Consider the following 7949-nt stretch of genomic DNA (forward strand, 5'->3'; position numbering starts at 1 on the left):
CCCCCACCCACTTCAGAACAGAGGTCTAAAATCATAACTAGGTTCTACTTTAAATTCATGTCCATCTTGTCTGCCCCTCCCCTCTCGGTCTCTCTCTCTCTCATTTTTTTTCTTCTCTCCCCCTTCCTCTTTCTTCTCTCCCTCTTTCTCTTTCTTCTCTCTCTTTCTCTTTCTTCTCTCTCTTTCTCTCTCTCTCTCTCTCTCTCTCTCTCTCTCTCTCTCTCTCTCTCTCTCTCTCTCTCTCTCTCTCTCTCTCTCTCCCACTCCCTCTCTCCCTTCCCCCTTCCCCTTTCCCACTCCCCTTCGTCCTCTCGTCTCCCTCTCCCTCTCTACGTTACCTCACTAGCTGTCCCCCCATGTTGACAATGTCCCCCTTGAAAGGCAGCCAAGAGAACCAACGGAGAGAGAACCAACAAAACAGGGAAATACTTGAGTGTCTGAATCTCAAATGGCCTTTCGCTATATAGGAGACTCTATGTATGTCAAAACACATGTATACGCACATGTACACTGTTAGATGCACGCACACGGACACGTCGGACAGGCATGTGCATATACGCACGCACGTAAATATTTATGAATATTGAGTTTAATGGACAGACACATATGTGGATATATAGACAGGACAAACACACACACACACACACACACACACACACACACACACACACACACACACACACACACACACATAAAACCAAACAAACACATATATATATGTGTATATATATATATATATATATATATATATATATATATATATATATATACAACTTCCTTCTGTTATCCTCCAATTACTCACAAACAGATCCAATCGTCACTAAACGCCATTACCTAAACCGTTATTTACTCATAAAAAACAGACATTACAGACAATGACTTTATCTTAATAAACCCGGTCGCCATCTTTTCCCTCCGAGCCAATTAAAATGAGGTCAAATGAGGTCAAATGAGGTCAGGGCTTCGAAAGGGTCGCGTTTCGTACCTTTTAATGGCCGTTTAATTGGCGTATTTTATAATGGGGGGGAGAGGGAAGGGGGGAGGGGGAGGTCAAAACGACACCTTTGTACACGTCGTTTGTGGTACGAGTAAATATTATACCTCGTCGTTGGTCTAGTGTGATGGGTGGTTTTTGTTTATTTATTCATTAATCTAAAGCATTATCGTTTCTCTCTTTTTGATTGAGTGCTTGCTCTTCATTGGCTGTTTGCTTGCTTGCTTGTTTGTGGCGCGGGGGAGGTGGCGTAATGAACTCCGTGCACTTTGTGAATATCATTTTTATGGCATCGCTTCTCACTCGTTTGCTTTCTCGGTTTCTCTCTGTCTCTCATTCATTCGCATTCTCATTCTCATTCTCTCTCTCTCTCTCATTCATTCTCATTCTCATTTTCTCTCTCTCTTTCTCTCCCTCATTCTCATCCTCATTCACTTTCACTCTCTCCCTCTCTCTCTCTCTCTCTCTCTCTCTCTCTCTCTCTCTACTCTCTCTCTCTCTCTCTCTCTCTCTCTCTCTCTCTCTCTCTCTCTCTCTCTCTCTCTCTCTCTCTCTCTCTCTCTCTCTCTCTCTCTCTCTCTCTCTCTCGTCCCTTTCTCCCAAGCCCACTCCATCCTCCTATCCGTTCCTATCGCCTCAGCCGACCCACATTTGAAACCCATTCACCCACCTAACCATCCACCTATTTATCTATATTAACAATAATAATAATAATAATAATGACAGTAGTAGTAATAGCAATAGCAATAATAATAATAACAAAAATAATTATGATAAACACTAATCACCATAATACTAACACTACAAACAACAACAATCCTAAAAATGAGTAACAAGAACAACAAACAAACAACAATAAAAAAATAAAACAAAACAAGACAAATATAAACGAAATACAAAATCTCCCGACCTGGCGTTACTCATCCATGTTTTGGTGTTTCCGCATCTCCAGGAACTGAATTAAATTCCGGCTCGAGATGGGGGGGTTTAGGGGGGGGTTTTTCAAACAAATCTTCTACCAGCTTTCTAATCCCTACCTCTCTAGAAAGTAATTATGATCATAATAATTCTGATGACAATCAATCCCCTTTCTACATCAATAAAAAAAAAAATATAAATAAAAATGAAGGTGTTAATAATTCTGAAGCGCCAGCCTCGTACTCCACTTCGGTTTTTTTTTTTAGTTTCTGTTGTTTTTGTTTGTTTGTTTGTTGTCGATGAGTAAATCACACCCCCGCTGTGTGGGGTCCCCCCCCCCCCCCCCCCCCGGGTTTTTTGGGGGGGGATCGTTATTTGTTTCGTTTTTGTTCTTTCTTCTTCTTTTTTCTTCGTTTTTTTTATATCCTCTTCCTTTACAACATTTTGACCTTTCTTCTCCTTCTCCTTCTTCTCTTTCATTCCATCTTTCACATATTCCTTCTCGTTCCCTATCAATCTCCTTTCTCTCTCTCTCTCTCTCTCTCTCTCTCTCTCTCTCTCTCTCTCTCTCTCTCTCTCTCTCTCTCTCTCTCTCTCTCTCTCTCTCTCTCTCTCTCTCTCGCTCCACCTCACGAAAGGAAACGATGAAAGAAAAACAAAAGAACAGAAATGAAAAGAAAATACAGAGAAACAAACAAAAGAGGGTAAAAGAACAGAAAAAAAGAAAGACAAGAAAGAAGAACGACATCGCAAAGGAAAAAATAAAGAGGAAAGGAAAATAAACGATAAAAAAGAGAGAGAGAAAAAATATATAAATCAATAATAACGAAATACAATAAAAATAAAATAGTTTAAATATACTAAATGAATAAAAATGCAAACAAAATAAAAAAAGGAGAATAAAAAAAACAAAGGCGAAAAGAAGAAGAAAGAAAAAAAGAAAAAAAAAAAGAAAAAAAGAAGAAGAAAATAAAAACAACAGAGGAAAACAGCTCGACCAAAACTGAAGATATTCCGCGGCAACTTATCCATAAAAGAACACCTCCTTGGAAAGAATTCTACTGCCTGCTTGCCTGCCTGCCTGCTTGTCTGCTTGCCTGCTTGCTTGGGTTCTTTGGATATTCCAAGACGCCGCGGAGGAACATTCAGCACCGCTTGAAACATTCATGGGACGGGATGGGGTGGGGGTAGGGAAGGAGAGGGGAAGGGGATGAGGGGGAGATGGAGGAGGGATAGGGGGAGAGGGGAGGGGGGAGCGAGGAAGAAAGGAAGGGGAAAGGAATGAAAGAGCGAGGAGAGATAGAGATAGAGAGAGATAGATAGATAGATAGAGAGAGAGAGAGAGAGAGAAGGAAAGGGGAGAGTAAACCATAGTAAAAAGAAAATCGGCCGTGATAGATTCACAAAAAAAAAAATAATAATAATAATAAATAAAAAAATAAATAAAGATAACACAAAACAGAACGAAAACCCCATAAAACAAACAAACAAACAAAAACAACCCCATACATAAAAATGCTAAGCAAAAGACTAACAACCTATCGCTCCTCTTCCCCTTTTCTTTCTTTCTTTTTTTTTTGACAAGAAGGGGAAGGGGGTAGGGGGGGTAATTCCGAGCAGCGTTTGGCACATTCAAATGAGTCTCCTCACGCCCATCTCCGGGCCGTTAGGACGCCCGCGAGAGACGAGAGGCGCAAAGGATATTTCCCTGGGACGTCTGGCGATTTTTTTTTTTTTTTTGTGTTCTTTTCTTTTCTTTTCTTTGAATCGTCTTATGTAATGACGCAGATATATTTTTTTTCTCCTTTGTATTTTTATTTATTTTTTATTTATCATTGTTATTGTTATTCTTTTTTTTTTTCATTTCTTTTATTAATTGAATCGGAGATTTTTCCTTTTATTGTACTTTGTTTTCTCTTCTCTTAATCTCCGTGTTCCGTGATGAAGCGAAAATCATAGTTTCTTATCCTTTATTTCTCCTTTACTAAAATAATAATAATAACAATAATAATAATAATAACAATAATAATGATAATAATAACAATAATAATAACAATAATAATAATAATAACAATAATAATGATAATAATAATAATAATAATAACAATAATAATAATAATAACAATAATAATAGTAATAATAACAATAATAATAATAAAATATAATAACAATAACAATAATAATAATAATAATAATAAAAATAATAACAAAAATAATAATAGTAACAACAACAACAACAACAATAATAATAATAATAATAATAATAATAACAACAACAATAATAACAACAACAACAATAATAACAACAATAATAATAATAATAACAACAATGATAATAATAATAATAATAGTAAACCGAGCACTGAAAACTATCAATCTTCTTCCTCTTTTTTTTCCTTTTACCTTTTCCTTCTTTTTTCTTTCTCTTTTCTCTTTGTTTTTATATCCTACTTTTATCACTCATCTATATTCATTTTTTCCCTTTATCTTTTCATCCTCTTGCATTTTGCTTTTATCTTTATATTGTGTTTTTATCTCTGTATCTCTTTGTATCTTTTTTTTGTCCTCGCTTTCAACTCAAAATCTATTTGTATCTTATTTTTACTCCGGTTTTATCTCTGTATCTGTTTGTACCTATTTCTTAACCTTCGCTCTTATCTCCATATCTGTTTGTATCTATTTCTTAACCTTCGCTTTTATGTGTGTATCTGTTTGTATCTATTTCGCTTTTATCTTTATATCTGCTTGTATCTATTTTTTTCCCTCCGCTTTTATCTCTGTATCTGTTTGTATATATTTTTTCCCCTTCACTTTTATCTCTACATCTTTTTGTATTTTTTTTTTAACCTCCGCTTTTATCCCTAAGTCTGCTTATATCTTTTTATTCGCGACCTCTATCTCTTTCTCTGCTTTTATCTTCATAAAAAAAAAAAACAATCTACAAAAAAATCTACCTCCATCCTTAATCCTTTTATCTCCATCCTTGTCTTTTTCCACGCGTTTATGCTCTTGTATTTCCTCTCCCTCTCCTTCGCAAATCTGCCAAGAGGGTAAACACAAGGAAGGACCAGCTGTCTAAGGGCGAAGGGGAGGGGGGGGGAGGGCGGAGAGGAAGCAAAGAAAGGATAGGGAAGGAAGGAAGGGAAAGGAGGGGAAGGAAGAGAGGGAGGGAGGGGAAGGAAGAGAGGGAGGGAGGGGCAGGAAGAAAGGGAGGGAGGGAAAGGAGGGGAAGGAAGAAAGGGAGGGAGGGGAGGGAAGGAGGGGAAGGGAGGAGGGGGGAAGGAGAGGAAGGGAGGGAGGGAGGAGGGGGGAAGGGGGATTAGGAGATTGGGAGGAAGTGAGAGAAGGAAGGGAAGAAAAGGGTGGGAAGGATAATAAGGATAGAAGAGAAGGAGGGAGGAAGGTAGAGGGGGGAAAGGAGGAAGGAAGGTAGAGGGGAGGAAGAAGTGAGGAGAGGAATTCAGATGAGGGAGAAAGGGAGGGAGACAGAGAGGGAGGAAGTGAGGGAGGGAGGTGAAAGGGATGAAAGGGGTGTAAAATAAAATAGAAAGAAGAGAGACGCTTTGCAAAAAAATATCTTGAAACGAAGTTAAACAAACAAACAAACAAACAAACAAAAAAAAAAAATCATAATAAAAGAGGAGGGGGAGGGGGGAGGGAGGAGGGTATCCATCCGCCCAGAAGAACACCACAGACGCATCTCATCGCCGATTCTTTAATATCCTTTGCCTCATTAAACAAACATGCCTTCCCCCTCCTCCCTCCCTCCTTTCCCTCTTCTTTTTCTTTTTCTTTTTCTTCCTCTCTCCCTCCCTCCCTCCCTCTCTCCCTACTTCCTTCCTTCCTTCCTTCCTCCCTCCTCCCTCCTTCCTCCACCACCACCTCTCTCCCTCCTCCTCCCTCCTTCCTTCCCCTCCTACCAACCCTCCTGCCTCCTCCCTCCCTCCCTCCTCTTCTTCCTCCTCCTCTTCCTCCTCCTCCTCCCCCTCCTCTCTCCTCCCTCCTTCCTCCACCACCACCTCCCTCCCTCCTCCTCCTCCTCCTCCTCCTCCCCCAACCCACTACACACGTCCATAAAACATTTAAATCCACAGCTTCCCCTCTTCTTACTCGCGGCTCCTTCGCGTCTTGGCTGTGTTGCTATTTCATGAAAAAAAAAAACAATAACAGCAACTTCGGTTATTCCTTTTCTTTATATTTCGCACTCTTAGTTTTACCTTTATTCTTATTTTTATTTTTATTTTTTATTTTCTCTCTTTGTATCTCTCTTTCTTTCTTTCATTTCTCTCTCTCTCTCTCTCTCTCTGCTTTCATCTCCTTCTCTTCTCGCTCTCTCTCCTCTCTCTCTCTCTCACTCACTCTCTTCCACTCTCTCTCTCCTCGCTCTCATCTTTCCTCTCTCATCTCTCCTCTTCTATTTTCGCACTCATATTTAAACCATTATCTTATTGTTATATAGATTTTTTCTTTCTCGCTTGTATCTCTCTATCTTTCATCGTCTCTCCATCGCTCTCTCTCTCTCTCCGCTCTCTCTCTCTCCCCCCTACCCCCCCCTCCCCCTTTCTCCCCCTCTCTTTTCTTCTCTCTCTCTCTCTCTCCTCTTTATATTTCGCACTCTTAGTTTTACCTTTATTCTTATTTTTATATATATTTTTTCTTTTCTCTCTTTGTATCTCTCTTTCTTTCATTCATTCTCTCTCTCTCTCTCTCTCTCTTTCTCCATCATCATCATCATCATCATCATCATCATCATCATCATCATCATCATCATCATCATCATCATCATCATCATCATCATCATCACCACCATCACCACCATCTCCCTCCTCGTAAATAATCTGAATATTAAAGTGGAATTAATATCCCTTTTTTAAGGAATTCATCCGACGGAAACTTGGAATCACCTTGATCCATTCTTTTCTTATTCTTTTTCTTCTTCTTTTCGTCAAATATCTTTTATTCTAACTCTCCTCCCCCCTCCCCCCTCCCCCCTCTATGATATCAGCGTCACAAACTCTCAATTCTTCTTCGTTTCATTTGATTAGAAAATATAATAAAATTGTGATTTATCTTCGTTCTCCAGCTTTTCCTTTTTGAATTATTATTTCTTTTAATTTTATTTTTATTTACTGGCATGTATAATTTAATTATTTTTGTTATTTTTTTTTTTTTTTTTTGTAATATTTTGCTTTAATTTTTTTTTTAGTAAATATATTACCTTCCATCTTGCTCCCTGAACTTATCTTTCTCTCTTTCTCTTTTCTTCTCCTTTCTGCCAATTTTTTCTTGCTTCTTATCTCTCGCACTCTCTCTCTCTCTCTCTTTCGGTCGTTCTCTTACTATCACTCTCTTTCTTTTCCTCTCCTCTCTCTTTCTTTCTCCTTCTGTGTTTCTATCTTCTCTCTTTCCTTCTGTTATTTTTTCTTGCTTCCTATCTTTCGCACTCTCTCTCTTCCTCTCGTTCTTTTAATCTTTCGTTCTCTCTCTCCCTCTCCCCCCCCTCCTCCTTCCTCTCCCTCTTTCCCCTTTCTTCCCCTATCATCATCATCTCCCGCTTACTTATCTTATCAGACATACACATACACATGGGTATGTGTATGTTTGTGTGCACTGCTTCATACTCGCATGTACTCAAGGTTGAATATTTAATGTCTTGCTATTGGAGATATACCTTATGGACCCAGTTTGTATGCGCTTCTTTTATACAAGGTCCGTGTCCTTTGTGGTCAGTATCTATACTTTATGAAAGAGAGGGAGAGAGAGAGAGAGAGAGAGAGAGAGAGAGAGAGAGAGAGAGAGAGAGAGAGAGAGAGAGAGAGAGAGAGAGAGAGAGAGAGAGAGAGAGAGAGAGAGAATAAGTGTGTGTGTGTGTGTGTGTGTGTGTGTGTGTGTGTGTGTGTGTGTGTGTGTGTGTGTGTGTGTGTGTGTGTGTGTGTGTGTGTGTATGTGTGTGTGCGTGCATTTGTGTGTCTGTGTGCGTACATGTGCAAGCGCGCTCCCAAGATCAGCTTAGATCTTCCTCCTTCCTCCTTCCTCC

The sequence above is a fragment of the Penaeus japonicus genome, unplaced genomic scaffold, assembly GCF_977035675.1.
Source record: "Penaeus japonicus unplaced genomic scaffold, GWHDUDI00000001_assembly GWHDUDI00000034, whole genome shotgun sequence".
In the NCBI taxonomy this organism is placed as follows: domain Eukaryota; kingdom Metazoa; phylum Arthropoda; class Malacostraca; order Decapoda; family Penaeidae; genus Penaeus; species Penaeus japonicus.